The sequence below is a fragment of the Eurosta solidaginis genome, unplaced genomic scaffold (assembly GCF_040869045.1).
Source record: "Eurosta solidaginis isolate ZX-2024a unplaced genomic scaffold, ASM4086904v1 ctg00000428.1, whole genome shotgun sequence".
In the NCBI taxonomy this organism is placed as follows: domain Eukaryota; kingdom Metazoa; phylum Arthropoda; class Insecta; order Diptera; family Tephritidae; genus Eurosta; species Eurosta solidaginis.
In genome coordinates this window covers 1056055-1072351 of record NW_027136894.1, presented here as the reverse complement: position 1 = coordinate 1072351, position 16297 = coordinate 1056055, and the positions used below count along the sequence as shown (strand labels likewise).

The window sequence follows — 16297 nt, the reverse complement described above, 5'->3', positions numbered from 1 at the left end:
TGTAGCGTATTTCAGGCCGAACTTATGGCCACACAAGACGCAGTGGACTACCTTAGGCAGAAGTCAGTCTCTCGGAAGCACATTTATATTTTCTCAGACAGCCAAGGAGTGCTGAAAGCCCTTGACTCTGTCACAACTAATTCTGAAACTGTAGCAGGCTGTCTCAGATCACTTAACGTGTTGGCTTAACAGTTTACTCTGCATCTGGTATGAGTTCCGGAGCTTAGGGGCATACAAGATGGCGGACGAGCTTGCAAAAAAGGGTACCTCCCTTCCACATTCGCTATCCCGGAAGTGGTTGTGCATGCCGCTCTCCACCTACAAGCTCAAGATAAAGGAGGCTCTACTGATGGAAGCACCATGCTAGATGCCACACGGTAAAACTCACATTGCGTGAATGGAATGAGAAGAGGTCGCGTGAGCCGCTCACACTCCGTATGAGGGATCTTTCCTTAGTTGTGGTTCTTCTCACCGGTTACGTTTGAATTATACCATATTCGGAAAGGATTGGCGCTCCATTTAATTATTATTGTAGAAGATGCGGCAACGAAGAAAAGCCTGCAACTGTAGGCATCTACCCTGTGAATGCCCAGCGCTCGGTAGAAGAAGGCAACATTTTATGGGCAAGATGTTTCTCGAAGATCTGTCTGATATAGCTGAGGTCAATACACGACGCTTAGTTAGCTTCATAAACTCAACGAAGTGGTTTGATTAGGAGAGTAGGAACAAATCCATGTGGTTTCACAATGGGCATTTTAAGGCCTAGGTGTGCCGCTCCGACGCGGATGGCTGCCACCTGAATCTAGCTTAACCTAACCTAAACGTGGGCGATGTCACGCCCGTTTTCCAAAATTTTACGAAATGCAGGCTCGAAAATTATTTTTTTGATTATGTGTAGTGGAACTTTTTCCCTGAACCAACATCCTATCGAAAAATCGATGGCGCGATATCGGTTAATAAATCGACCCAGTCTTGTGCTCATGTCAATTCTTTCAAAGGATTTTTATCCAAGATTTTAATTTACGTTCTTGTAGTTCAACTAACCCTGAAACCAAATACGAAAAAGTAAATAAGTAGAAACAGGCTTTACTGGTTACACGCAGCTAATTTAATTCAAGATTTTATTTTTTTTATACTTAAATTTCCCAACTAATTAATTACACAAAATACCTGACTAATGTTGCTCACTACTGTGCAGAGTTCATCTACAACTTATTTACATTAACAAGCAGATATTTCTATTATTGTATTAGATTCTATTCTAGCTGCCACTTGAAATGCCACTCACAGCTAAAACTTTCAAGTTGTGGCGAAACTTTTTAAGTAGCAATGTCAAAAAAATATAGCCAACTCTTTAAGAACTTTAGCTTCATCAAATCTTAAGCGATAAAGCTGAAATTAGTTAAGTAAAAAATAAGCATCGTTACTTCGAACTAGATGCTGGAAAAAGTTCTGGTCTAAAGCGTTTTACTTTTTAGCTGCTGGCTGTCTTAGTAATATGGGGGTTTTGGTTGCGATTGAGAGTCTTGTAATTTCCGGTATTCTTATACTTCGCTGTATTAACACACAGGTTAGTAGCGGAATAGAGGGATAGGGTATTGTGAGTGGTTGAATAAGAGAGCTTATGCAGGTGTGGATCGTATTATGGATGAACTCTTTGAAGGTGAGAGGAAAAAGTCCGAGTTGAGTCAGTTACAGATTTGGTATGCTTGACAGTAGTGAGCTATTGACCATTGAGGAAAGGTAAGATTAAGCTCGAAATTTTTGGCTTAGACGTGGAGATCACCAGTTATGTCGTTGAGAGGTTACTAACATCCCGTCTACCATCCACTCAGCTGCCTTCGTGATCCTTGTACGATCCCACTGAACACGTCGGAATACAACCGCGATACCAGTGTTCCGCGTAACCCTATAATATCATCTGCGTAACCCCATTCCTTTGATTAAAGGGAATTTTTCTAGTAGTGGTAATAGTTTGCCGTCCTGTGCGGCTCACTACTGAGGGGCGACCCTGCTTAGACAACTTTGTCTCTATTTGACAAAACTCAAAGCTTTGCGCTGATTATTTCGCACCGCAGAGCTTACCATATCTAGCTCATAATAGGTTTTCAATTCTTCCAGACTGACACTATGGAAGGCTCCCTCTATTTTCATGGTATGCTTAGTCCTTGTGAGCCATTTAATGTAGCGCCATCTTCGTTAAGCTGCGATGAGCTTTCAAAGCTCGGACGCCTATTAGGGAGTTCACAGCCCCGAGGCACCCAAAACGCCTACGAAATGGGTTTGAAGTCCTTGGACTGGACCCTTTTGTGACCTTTGGAATACATATAACCCTGCTCTCTGCCCATTTTAGAGGAACAGGTGATGCATGCTTTTTACTTTGGCCTTGCCTGTCTAAAGGTTCCTTTTACCACGGCCAAGACCACGTCGAACATCTGGCTATACAAAGTTCGTTTACAACGCGACATTGTTCAATTTTTCATTCCTGTTGTAAACTTTTTTCGTCAAGACGCACTTCAACTGTTACCACAGTTGTTGTGTTGCCTTCAATTGGAGTTAGAAGACTTACAAACAGACCACAAGTTATAAGTTGAAGTCATGCTGCTTTAAGCGTACAGTCTTGTTGTGTTGTGTATTGTTTTGAATGCCATTGTTACATTTTGCTCCCAATTGCCCTGTTTGTCAAGTTACATACAAAACTTTTCTCTAATTTGACTGCCATTTCTAAAAAAAATTATGAATATTTCCTTGCAAAAACTTTTTGATACTAAAAAAGTTGTAATTTTTGTTGTGCTACAAATTGTTTTGCTGTTGTTCTTGCTTGCCAGAGTAGCACACCTTAAGCAGTTAATAGTTTTGCTATTTTTTTCTTCTTTTTACGTTGCCTGCGAAAAGATTTGTTGCATTTGAATCGTAAAAAAATTTCCATTTAGTGCTGGTTTTGTTTTTATTTTTTGTTGTCCTACTATATCAGGTTTTTGCATTTACTTTTAAGTGTCTTTACTACACACTGCTTTCCGAAAGGAAATAGCTTGAAGTGAAACTTCTATGAGAGCTTTTCCCTCAACTCCTCCTCTGCGGGCGGTTAGTCATCTCTCCTGATATGGCTTAAGTACTTTCGTTATTACATTTTGATAGAGCGTATTGAATGGAACTCAGCAGCGACGGTGGCCATGTGCTTCTTTATCCTGTGGACCCTCCAATTATCAGGCGGATGGTTAGGGAGACAGTACTTGTTCAGATCAGGAATATGTAGCAGATAGTTATATATGAGCTGTTTTGGACAGAGGGAGCTCACCCTGTGCAATCCGTCGATTGTTGCTCTCCACCAAAACTCTCCAAAGGATTAATTCAATTAAAAGCGAGGGACCTGATACCTGATACCACAGTCATTCTTCTCTTGATGGTACTCCTCTCTGCGTGAGCTCTCAGATACTGTGCACCCTCGGCTGTTGTGCTTGAACCCCTCCGCTGTAGTGGTGTCATCAATACTACTTCTCCCGATAGAGTGGCACCAAGTTTTAGCCGAATTCGTCGAACCTTTGCCACACCTATAGTCCTGAGTCTCAGTCGTCTACCCAGAGACAGACACCGCTTTGGGTATTAGCTTCCCCACCCTATTCGTTCTTCTACGAGGCAGGCCTAAGGCCGTCGGAGCTCCAATTCTACCCGTTCCATAACTTTGCGAGGGAAGCTATCAATGTTATGTTGTCTGTTCGAATTGTTATTCTTTTATTGTTGTTCTTGTTATTCAACTCTAGCCGTTATTGCTAGGCCACCTATGCAAACAAAGAAGCAACGAGGAGAATCACCCGGGCACAGAGCAATATAGGGGTCACAACTGGTAGATTACTCAATCGCGGGAGATACGGTCCTCATTAGAGTTACCCCGGATCCCCTTAGCTTCCAAAGAGTTTGTATCTGCTATTATTGTATACGTTACTTCGGCTAGAAAAAAATTGTACATATGGAGCTTTTTTTCGTTAATATCACATTCCCCTTCACTAGAGTAGACACCTTGTCAATGCTTTGAGGACTTAGCGGGCTTCAAAGCTGTACGTCTATGTGGTTGGGCAGTTCGGGGATTACACCATGCTGCGTTATAGGAGATCGGCGGGATGCAGTTGACCAAGAAGTGGAGACAACCTCCTTAAGCCATGGTGTTATATGGACCGTGACTATTGGATGACTTGCAGCCAGAAACCCTCTGTACTGCAACCGGTAAGAGAAAGAAGAAGCTAAGGGCGGATGAGTGAAGAGACGATGTTCGGCTTAAGATGGAAATTCTGCTTCCAAGATGCTGAAAGGACCCAGTCCCAGGGTTCTGAGGTAGGCTAGCCATATTGACAAGATAAGTGAGTCTAAAGCTGTGGGCCGGAAGGATCCCAACTGCGAGGTAGCAGTTATATCGGAAGCAACAACCCCGAAAGCTGCAAGTCAAAAATAGCGCGGGAGAAGTGGTTATGTGCCAACAACGAATGTAAGAGTGTGTGCTACGGCAGAGGGTGGTAACACTGGGACTCCCGCTGTTCCCGAGACAAATAAAGAATTGGCGGGGTAGTCCTGACTGTGCGCTGGGTTAGAATTGCCTTTGAACAGATGACAACAGACAGAGACTTCATTAGCTTTATGCTGAAAATGATTAAGTGCGCAGTTTTACGTGAGTACCTGCCAGTGTTGGCCTATACACACGCTGCATTCAAGCACGCATATTCAGCGCCCAAGACCCTCTCACCTTGGTCCCAATCAATGATATGAGTGAAAACACCATCACCTTCGTGGGGCTGAAGGTCTATCTAATACCTCTTCCATATCATGGCACCCGGTTGCAAAGCAACTACACACTCGAGCTAACCAACACTTACCGCATTCGGATAACAACCACAGCCACCACAATGCTGCCGAAGGGCCTACCGCAAATGAGCGGAAACGGAGCAAGCACCGCGGGCTAACTGCTCCCCGTGGTGTCACTTTAGAATCTTAGTCTGACTTTCGCAGCCGAAGCTAAATAAAAATAAAACGAAAATAAAAAGAAAAACAAGATGGGATTGGAGCCCCTCCGCAAAGACACACACACAATCAACCACTCTAACCACCATTAGTCATCAATCGACGGTGCTGTTGAAACACTTTCACTACCACTATGCTCAAAATAAAATAACCGAGTAAGCCGCTTCTAACCTTTCATTCGTCGTCGTGTTACAAGGCTGCTTAATTGATTGCATGCGACAAAATCGCGAACTTGAGGTGGCTAGAGGAAGTTGCTGCTAATCTTTTTCAAATTTTTATTAAGAGTCTTATTATCAGTCCACAAATCAATTTACTAAAATGAGTTAAATCGGATGACAACCACGCCCAATTTTTCAATATATAACATTTTTGAAAATACAAAAACCTGATTATGTCAATAACAATCTAAACTGGGTCCAGATAAGCCCGTATACCGAACTTGGTGAAGATATCTCAATAATTGCTGAAGTTATCGTGATAACGGACGGAAATGGCTTAATAAATGTTTTATTCGATACTGATGATTTTGATATATGGAAGTCTATATCAATCTCGATTCCTTCCTAGAAAGCTTCTAGTATTTGCCAAGAGGACGGAGTTATTTTATAACTGACTTATTTTGTTTAATTTATTTTCCGACAGGGTGGATAAATGAGGTATATTGGAACGATTTTTCGTCATCCCTTGTCAAATTTGATTTCGAGGTAAACCGGTCTCGGGGTTGTGCCATCATCAGTGTCGATTTTCGTTCTCGAAACCAAATTTGACAAGGGATGACGGAAAATCGTTCCAATACACATTATTTTATAACATTGGTCTGGTTTTTGATTGGGCTTGTTAGTTTGTTCGTCGAGCTAACTTTCTTTGACACTTCGGACATGTTCAGTCTATTCGAGGTTCTCACGGACCCAGTTTAACTTAACCTAATAGGTATCCTTAACTTGAAGCGCGATAGTCTAAATGAGTGCAGTATCGATAACGAGTATAACTATTCGCCATCGTGTCATTAAGCCTTCAGTTGAACTGGTGAATTTTTGGGGTAGTTAATTTTTTTCATTTCTTCATTCGCACTCAAATATCGCTGGTAAAACATACTTCTCGCATTAAAAGCTTTTCTGCTACCTATTTTTTGGCGCAAAATGCTTTCCTCGATTTAGTTGATTGTCTGTTCTCTCTTTCAACTCATTTGTGCTACAATTAATGCATTTTTTTTTGGACAACCGTTTGAACATTTATTTCGCATTTATTTGTAAATACGTAATTATAAGCGGAACACAATTCCTGCAGTTTTATTTGGAATGGCTGTGTAAAAAATGCAATCACGAAATAATGCAGAATTTGCAATAAACAATTTTTTATGAAGGAGAAAAACACTTAACGAATTATAGTTATAATGCAATTTAATTTATAATTTTTTTATCTGCATCCTGCTTGTTGAAAAGGGGCGTACAATTTAAGAGAAAGTACAAAACTGATGTGTCTTGCTTCCCTTAGATACCGTTATGTTGCCACCAAAACGTTTCCTTCAGAAATATAATATCTACCTACTGTTACTTTTTTCTGTATTTCTCATTGGCGTAAAACTTTTTAAAAGCTGGAAATTTCATTAGAAATGCAAGTGTTGAAAAACTTTCTACATATGTGCGAATGTAGGGTTGCTTCCCCTGCAGGTTGTGAGCTTTAAAATTTTCTATGGAAAACTGTTACGAAGAAGCAGGTGAGTTTCTCACTAACGAATGGTCGCTCAGTGGCAACTAACTATTTGAAAAGTGATATTTTATGTTGCACCAGGAAATTAAAGTGAGGAGCAAGTGAAACAAGGTCAAGGTAGTGAGGTATGCATGTATTAATATGTATGTGGATATGAAGAGAAGCTCGGCCTTAGATCTCTTCGGAGGTTATCGCGCCTTAAATTAATAAAATTTTTTTGTAATTGATATGAAAAAAGAAAAACACAGAATAAATTATTATTAGGGTGGCTAATTTCTTTTACAATTTCGGACTCCAAATAAAATTCAATGTAAAACCTGGTAAATAACTATAAATAGAAATGCCACCAACATTAAAGCTGAAACGCTCTCTCTTTATAGGCTCCAACGGCCTGAACAACCGCGGTGAAGCTCTGCTTACTCCATACTGAAACAAGTAGGGGTGTCTAAGTTCGGGCGTAACGGATAATTATATACTCAGCGTGAGTTTATATTGTACAGCTCATTTCGGATAGTTTACTTTTTCGAATTTTATTGCGATGGATATTTTTTTGAAATGTTGTGTAATGCTTGATCGGAACAGGGGCGTAGCACCGCTCATTCAACACAAAGAAATGTCCCCAAATTTCCTGTAAAATAAATCTTGGTAAGTGAAATATCATTGACACAAAACTACTTTTCGCTAAGGTATAGCTTTCTATTTTAGTCTACGACCCTTTTAAACATCCCTTATATATAAAATTGGGCGTGGTCTTTAACCGCCCATTTACCAAATTTAAATAAGACATCTCAATATTTACTCAAGTTATTATGTGCACAGACAGACGGACGAACGGACGGACGAACCGGTGGACGGACGTACATGGCTAAATCAATTGCTTTTTTCACCCTGAGCATTTTGATATATGGAAGTCTGTGTGCAAAACACCTTGAATATTTCATGTGGTCATACTAAATCGTTCCCTAGATGGTCGGGTTAGTACCTTAATTGTGCTTCCTACTGGAACGTACCGCGTCTGCATCCGGCAAAGGACCATCAACATCGATAACACTCCCCAGTACTTTCTGGGAGTGTCCTTATCGCTAAAACAACAATATAACTGAAAACCATATAGGAACCAGGAACCTATGTTGTATAATAACTCCGACCTCTTGGCTAATGCTAGAAGGATCTATGCTACATTAGAGTGACCGCAGTGATAGGGAGGGGAAATTTTGTCAACGGGAACCCCATAAAATGATCAGCCTTTGCAGATTTTAAGATAGCCAAAGTTTAAGAACGATTGGACCATATTAACACGTGCCGCTGGGCGCTTAAAGTTTCAAAAAACTTAATTTTTTTGCCGATGAGCGACGTTTTTGTGCCGTATCTCCGGAACTCTTCATTATTTTCTCATGATTCATATCTCCAGATAAAGGCATGTTGTTCCCACTAATTTATATTCTATACATACCTCTAGGAATGCACATCTATTAAGGGAATTACACGTTAGGTTATCTAACACTTCGCATTCCCTTGTATGGTAATTAACTTCAAGGTATCTCGAGTTTAGCCCGAATTCTGCGCACGTGATATTGCTTTAGAGCTTTTTGGCGATGCAGTTTTAACGATGGCGATTTCCAGAATCCGGAGGCTGGAATTTAAAAATTTGCTTAAGGCCCTCCTACAATGCACGATACGTGCGTCTGCGTACGTCTGCATTTCTCTGCAGGTACGCACGAAAAGATGAGTGCACCTTAGACTGGGTCAAAAAAAAAGTTGCTAATGTCCGCGCTTAAATTTGAAGATTATGTTGAGAGGGTTTCGGAAAAATTTAAAAAATTTTTTTTGATCCTTCGAAATACATTCAAAAAGGTTTTTTCGTTGTAACTTGGTTATTTGACGTCCGATTTTTAAAATTGATATGTCATTATTTTGGCTTTGAGAAGCTTCACATTTCCGTTTAATGTCCTTTTAAGCTATGAAGTAGTGTTCACATGATTAGGTCAGCTAACCTAATCATGTGAAAAGGACTTCATAGCTTAAAAGGACATTAAACGGAAATGTGACGCTTCCCAAAGGCCAAAATAATGATACGTCAAATAACCAAGTTACAACAAAAAACCTTTTTGGCTGTATTTCGAAGGATCAAAAAAATTTAAAAAAATTTCCGAAACCCTCTCAACATAATCTTCAAATTTAGGGCGGATATTAGCTACTTTTTTTTTGTATGGGGACCAACCCAGTCTAGTGCACCTACAGTGTAAGCATTTCCGTGCGTTTGACAGTTCATATGTTTTGTAAAATTTTTGCATATATATACGCAAATTTTTTATATTTGTGTTTGGTTGATATTTTTTATTATTATTGTGTATACTAATCGCACTGTAAACAACATGAAGTTGGCTGCACGCAAACAAACGCAGTCAAAATAGAAGCAACGCAACTCGGTTGCTTTCGAATCTGTTTCGAATATAAATTCGAATTTCTTTTCGATCGACTGCGTTTACGTGCGGGCCATTGTAGGCCATTCCGTATGACAGTGTGCATTTAACTCATCTGTCAGACGCACGCAGTCGCGCGCATCGTGCATTGTAGGAGGGCCTTTAAGCAGCGCCTACTTTGAACAAAACGGACATCTGCTAGCGCATTGGCAAAGCCAAATGCCATTTGTGAATTGCATGTACGAGTAATGTGACGCTTCTCTTCGGAGAAATCAAAACTATTGCCGGTCTTTTCGTGTTAAATTACTTATGGAAGTTTCTGCAATACCAATTTTTTTAAATTATTGAGTTGTAAATGAGAATTTGAGTAGTTAATATAGCAGAAGTCCAGGTATTTTCAATAAAAACAATTAAATATGAGTGATTTGTGTTTTTTTCTTTTTTTTTTGATTTTGTGCTTTGAAACTAGTGTATGTCTTTTTTTCCCCTCTATTTTTAAGGTTTATCATTCACATTTTTGCCCTAAAATAATGGCTTCCACTTCTGCCATAAAAAGACGAAACAAAGATAAAATGTTCATTGTAAGCTATTCGGCTCACCAGATATCCGGTTTTAAATTGCCCTCTAATCGCCAAATTCTGGCCACTTTATTTTACATTTGCGTAGTGTGAAATTGAGCTTAAAGAATTGAGCAAAAATTACTATTCAAGAGAAAAGCTCGAATTCCTATAAAACATGAAAAAGATGCTATTACTAAATTAGAGAAACATTACGCAGAGTGGAGAAATTTACAGAAGAACCAGAAAAGCAATCGGAAGGAACAAAATCAAAGAGTTCGCCTTAAAGATAGATGATATCTTTGATATCGCTCATCAAGACGCCTTAGCCATGATGAAATCAGAAGAAGACAAGCAATTTCTTTTGAAACAAAGGGATAAGGGTCGTCCAGGCTCTATGCTTGGAGTTGATTTGAAGTTAGCTCGAGCTGAAGAAAGAAAACTACAAAAGTAACTTGCGAAAAAGAACAAACAAATTTGATCGGAATGTTTCAACATAGGCAAGATTTTCTTTTTATTTGGCTTGAATTTTTTTATTTTTCTTAAAAAGGTTTAAGTAGGTTGGTTTCTAATATTCAGTATTAATTGAAGTATCACAAAACAACCTCATTATTTTCCTAACTTACTCTAATTTCCTTACTTACTCTATTTTGCCTTTTCCTTCATAGGTATAGATAGTGAGAGTGAAGAAGACGAGGACAGTGATGGAGCGGAAAACATATGCGATGTGTATGATGGGGATGACATGGATGTGTCGAGTATGGACGTATGTACCTCTAAGGAAGTTGAGGAGCTTCCAGGGCCATCTCATAGCAAAAAGATTAGGCGTGGGACTAGAAAAATTTTAACTATGAAGCTATCTCTTTTGTTGGATCGGTGTAAGGTATCTGACAGAAAAGCCACACGAATTCTTATAGCTAACATAAAGGCACTTGGGGAGAATCCTGACGCCTTCAAAGTATCAAAAACTGTTATCCAAGAAAGACGAAAAGTATTTAGGGAAAAATACACTGAGAATATCAAGGAACAAGTTCATGTGACAGAGAAGGATGCTGTTTTGGTTCACTGGGATGGAAAACTTTTATCTAGCATTCTAAAGACGGAGCAGACTGAACGAACAGCGGTTTTAATTTCTTATGGTGAACATGAACGACTACTAGGAGTTCCTACAGCAGATAATAGCACTGGCGAAGAACAAGCCCTGGCTGTTTATAATTGTATCGAGGAATGGGGTATCTCCCATACTATCAAAGACATGTGTTTCGACACTACTTGATCAAACACAAGAAGGCTTAAAGGAGCTTGTATAATTTTGGAACAAATCTTGGGTATAGAGCTGCTTTACCTAGCCTGTCGCCAGCATATTCTTGAGATCGTCTTGAGAGGAGTTTTCGAATGTAAATTTGGTTCATCTACTCGGACTGAACCCGATTTATTCAAAAAATTCAAAAGTGCATGGTCGAAGCTCAACAAGAAACAATATGACACGTTTATCAGTAACGAAAATGTGAGGAAACATATACCTCCTGAAGTAATTGCCAACATAACTGTTGATTTCAAAACTAAACTCACAGAATCTCAACCTAGAGATGATTACAAGGAGCTTCTTCAGTTGGTACTGGAGTTTCTGGGAACTTTGGATGGAAATGAAATGAGATTTAGAGCCCCGGGTGCCATTAGTCATGCCCGGTGGATGGCCAAGGCCATCTACTGTCTAAAGATATTATTATTCCGTGGAAAATTCAAACTGAGTGAAAAAGAAAACAGTGCAGTAGAAGCTGTCGGTGTTTTTCTCGTTAGAGTGTATTGCAAAGCTTGGTTCAATGCTCCCATAGCATATTTGGTTCCCAAGCAAGACTTTGATCTCTTACGATATTTGTTGGACTATCAGGTGATTGACAAGGATATCTCTGAGAGAGCTCCGTTGAAATTCTCCAATCATTTGTGGTATTTCAATGCCTAATTGACAGAACAAGTGTTCTTTGATCCCACAATTTGAGCCGAAGAAAAATCGAAACTGGCGAACAAAGTCCTTACTCACACCGTACAAAAGCTGAATCGGACCGAAACTGAGTCAGAAAATTCAAGAATTTTAAATCCCAAATTTCTAGGACACCAGTTGACGAAAACGATTAATGCAGGGCTATCTAATTTAATTACCAATGAAACTATGTATTTTTTTCAGCGTTTCCAAATCAACCCAGATTTTCTCAAAGAACACCCCAGTAGCTGGTCGAAAAATAATAACTTTAAGGAAGGATTGGAGATTGCGAAGTCACTAAAGGTCGTTAACGATATTGCAGAACAAGGGGGAAATTAATTACTGACCAAAGATGAGGAGCAGAAACAATATATTTTGCAAGTCGTAAGCCAATGCCGAAAGTTGTATCCTGACTGTTCAAAAAGAACATTGAGGAAACCTGTAGAGTAGAGTATTCATTATTGTATCCTTGTGTCCTTAAAAATAATAAAATATGTTAAAATATATTAACGTATGTAAAAAAAAAACCGTTTTCCCATTCCAACATTTATACTTTAAAGAATATAAGAGATTTTTCATGATATCATAAGTTTGTTCCTAAAATTTTTGGTGACAAAGGCTGTAATGGCTCGGTTCGGTTACAAATAACAAAAAATATGTATGGAATATAAATTAGTGGGAACAACATGCCTTTACCTGGAGATATGAATCATGAGAAAATAGTGAAGAGTTCCGGAGATACGGCCCAAAAGCGTCGCTCATCGGCCAAACAATCAAGTTTTTTGAAACTTTAAGCGCCCAGCGGCACGTGTTAATATGGTCCAATCGTTCTTAAACTTTGGCTATCTTAAAATCTGCAAAGGCTGATCATTTTATGGGGTTTCAGTTGGCAAAAATACGACATTGATTTTTTACGGTCACCCTAATGCTACATGCTACGTCTCGGTCTGAAAGCTGTGCCACTCATAATAACTGGATTCTTAGCCTCGTGAGAGCAGGCCACAAGCACAAAACGTGCTCAATCATTTACTCCTCAAACTCGTTCTTACTTTGTCTGTTATCACTGATTAGGCCTCATTCAAAAGCATGTGACGCCAGAAGGCAGTGTCCAGTCGGAATACCCATCATGAGCACAACTTTGGTAGTCTAAGGTTGTAAGACCTGCACATGATCTACGGCACTTTGCATCCCGCGCTTGGTTCCAGTTGGTTCCATGTGCAACTCTCTCCTTATTTTAATCTCGCTTAATTTGATTGGGACATCTACGGTACAAGCTTCGAGGGATGCTCATTCGTTTTTTAATTTCCATCTATTCCCATATGCCCAAGTAACTTGAACCCAGGACCTTCGGTATGGAGGGCAGAGTACGTGGCCACACACAGTTCTATACAAATGTATGCGCCCGAACGTACGTATATGTATAGGTGTCTGTAATGGGGATGTCGAGTCCCAGGTTTTTAACCCTCGTCACTGCAGAGATGACTCTCCTCATTGTGAAACATGAAAAGGTTATGGATTTTGTGGTATTCCGTATGGGTTTTATATCAGAAAGAAATAAGTCCTGCTAGTTATACTAGTTATACCTGTGCGAGGCAGACACAGAAATTGAAGCTGCCGAAGGACGCTGACACGCTGTCTTTGTTTATACAGTTTGAGCAAGAATTATGTGTAAAACTCGCAACCTCCCAAATTCTGGTGGTGTAAGCATCGTAACAGCATCTCCTCGACTAAGCTAACGAGCAAGAGTAGATCAGTATGCCTCATAAGCCTTGAATCCCGCTGTCTTACCTGCGGAGACAGATCTGGCAGTGAAAAACTGCACTTTTAAGTGCTCTAAATCTGATGTGACTGCAGATCGAAAGGCTTACTCTCAATCAAATGCTATTGGCATGCCACTGGCTGCAGGTGGATAAGTTATCCACGCTCGCTATTGGTGCTTATGTTCATAGTGTACTTTTAGGCGTACTTTTGCAATTCGTGCAATGGGGAATGTACTATTGTAATGTTGCAGTTGCGAAAAGCTCGTCAAAGGGAACCTTAACTTGGCGGAAGTTGATTAGTTAAACTTTCAATTTTAAATTATGTCACGTCTATTTAAATTTTACGCACAATTGTTCATATAATCGCACAAGAAATATATTGTTACGAATGTTAGCAACACTAAAGGGTACTGCCATCTCTATGCCGATGCTAAGCAGTGACGTAAATGCACATCAATAATTTAATCATTTTGTCTACACCTATGTACGTACACGCAGCGGAGATGCACAAACACATGCATATATCTTGTCACACATACAAGCGCATGGGGTATGAGAGAAGCTATAAAAATTATACATCTGTAGTTGTAGCTGAGAAATTTATAACTAACAAGTAAGTTCTGGAATCAGAAAAGCTTAGAAATAAGCAACGAGGAAAACAGACAGTATAAAAAGGGAACAACAGTAAAGGCGAGAATCAGTTTCATTTAAGCTATCAGTCAGTTTGTTTATTAAGCAAGCTAGTTACAAATTATAAGTGTTATTGTGAAGTACTTTAATAAAGGCCATTTTTCCATTATTCAATATTGGAGTTATTTATTCAACAGTTTAGCGATACGAACGTTAGCAGAAGATTGCAAATAGGGGGAATTGCAGTAAATTCGTTACAATATATTTAGTTTTAAAGTTTCATAACACAGAACTTCTTTTTTGTGCCATTTTCGTATGCTTTTTCTTTCGTTTTTCATTTTCGTATGTATCATATTTGATAAAGTGTTTACGTACATATATGTCAAATTGTACACAAAAACTGTCAAGCAAAGTTTGTGCATTAATATAAGTGAATATGTACGCTAGTGTGAGTAGCAAAGTGAGCAAGTAAATGGGAAAAATTGCAGATTTTTTCAAATGAAATTCAAGAAGACTTTTAAGAGGTTTTTTGATTTTTATTTTGCAAATTTTTGGAAGAGATGCACCAGTGGTGAAAAAATTTAATGTAAAGAAAACTGAAGAAATAATAAAATTTAAGAAATTATATTTAAGAAGGATTTTTAAAGCGCATTTAAAAATTCATACTCACGGTCATTACGATAACACTTACACACATATAAAAAGCGATCAGTGGAAAATCATCAGGAAATCAGCAAACCATGAATCTCATTCGATAGGTAATCGCCTATGTTATGTGAACTTCTCTACCGCTTAATACCACCATTTATATTTAGGTATAAAAATTTAGCCTTGATAGCAAATCGAGCGCTGAATGTGTTCATAATGTTTGAAGGCCAAACGAAAGAATTCCAATCAAGTGGCAGAACAAATGTTATATTTTTCTAGGACCCAGCTTAATTGCTGCCTCGAGATCTGGCAACTCTTCCGCCCCTAATAGCTGGAGCCTTAAACTAGCGAGCACGAAGACATGAACACAGAACATGCTCAACCGTTTCTTCCTGCAGCTCACACTTCCTACACTGACGAGGCCTATCTTATAAGCATGTGCAGCCAGAAGGCAGTGTCCAGTCAGTATGCCCATCGTGAGCCTTAAGTCTTCTTTCCTCAGAGATATGAGCCACTTTGTCAATCTGAAGTCGTAGGCTTTGCACATGAACTTAGAAATTTTGGAGCCCCGCGGGTTGGTCCACGCCCTTCCTGCTTGAATGATTATATGGAATTTCTGTCTCCTTTTGATTTCTTCCTAACGGATTGGGACGTCTATCGTCGACTCAGCGAATATTGCTCCCTCCTTTGCCAACTCATCAGCCCCCTCGTTACCTTCTATCTCCTTATGAGCAGGAACCCCGGAAATATGGATGGTCCGGCCTGAGCGAAGTTTTTCCAATGCTTCTTTGCATTCCAGAACACTTCTTCATGAAGTACTGTGTGAGATTATTTCCTTGATCGCAGCCTGACTGTCAAGATATAAATTGACGCGACTGCAGCCAAAGCATGCTTCCTCCAGAATTTCGAGTCCTTAAGGCTTGTTGCCGTTGCTAACGCAATATTTTTGGCCGTTACTTCTGCAGGCGGGATGTGTAGAATGGCATGTAATGCTGCTGTCGGGGTAGTTTTTAAGGCTTCCGTTTTGCTAATCATTGATACTCTGCATACCCTCTCATTTGGGTGCTATAAATCTATGCATTTTTGTAGCGATAAAGATACTCCCTAAGTGTTTGGGGAAGAGTTATTTATGTTGATGGTCCTTTGCCGAATATTAATAACAAGCCCGACTAATGTACTAGCACGACTATCTCGCGAACGTTTTAATATGACCACTTTGAGCCTTCTAGGCTATAACGCCCCCATCCCCTAGATCTATGAGAAACTTGGGTTGCCTCGGCTGCTAAAGAAACAGGATGCGCCACGGGTAGGTGAGTTTGGCAATCGGGGTGGAAAAGCTATAAATTTCGCTGGCGTCCTTCAAAGCGCTTCGTATACACAACCCTTGAATCATTTGGGAATTTAGTCACCTTTTACGACAGGTATAACTTCCACGGGCATATTCTAAGCCCCTTTCCAGCTTTTAAAAGCAGTAACCACCCAATTCACCTATCCACTGTGTGTTTTTGGATCAGCTGCTTACAGTCAATCCTCCGATTCCGCCATAATTTTGGTTAGAACCAATCATCCAATAGCCAT

The 16297-nt window shown here is 39.6% G+C and overlaps 1 pseudogene; it reads left to right on the top strand.

Moving 5' to 3' along the window:
- LOC137235695 (tigger transposable element-derived protein 4-like) overlaps nt 1–12020 on the top strand; it is a 76076-nt pseudogene extending 64056 nt beyond the window's left edge.
- Nucleotides 12021–16297: the final 4277 nt, after the last annotated feature.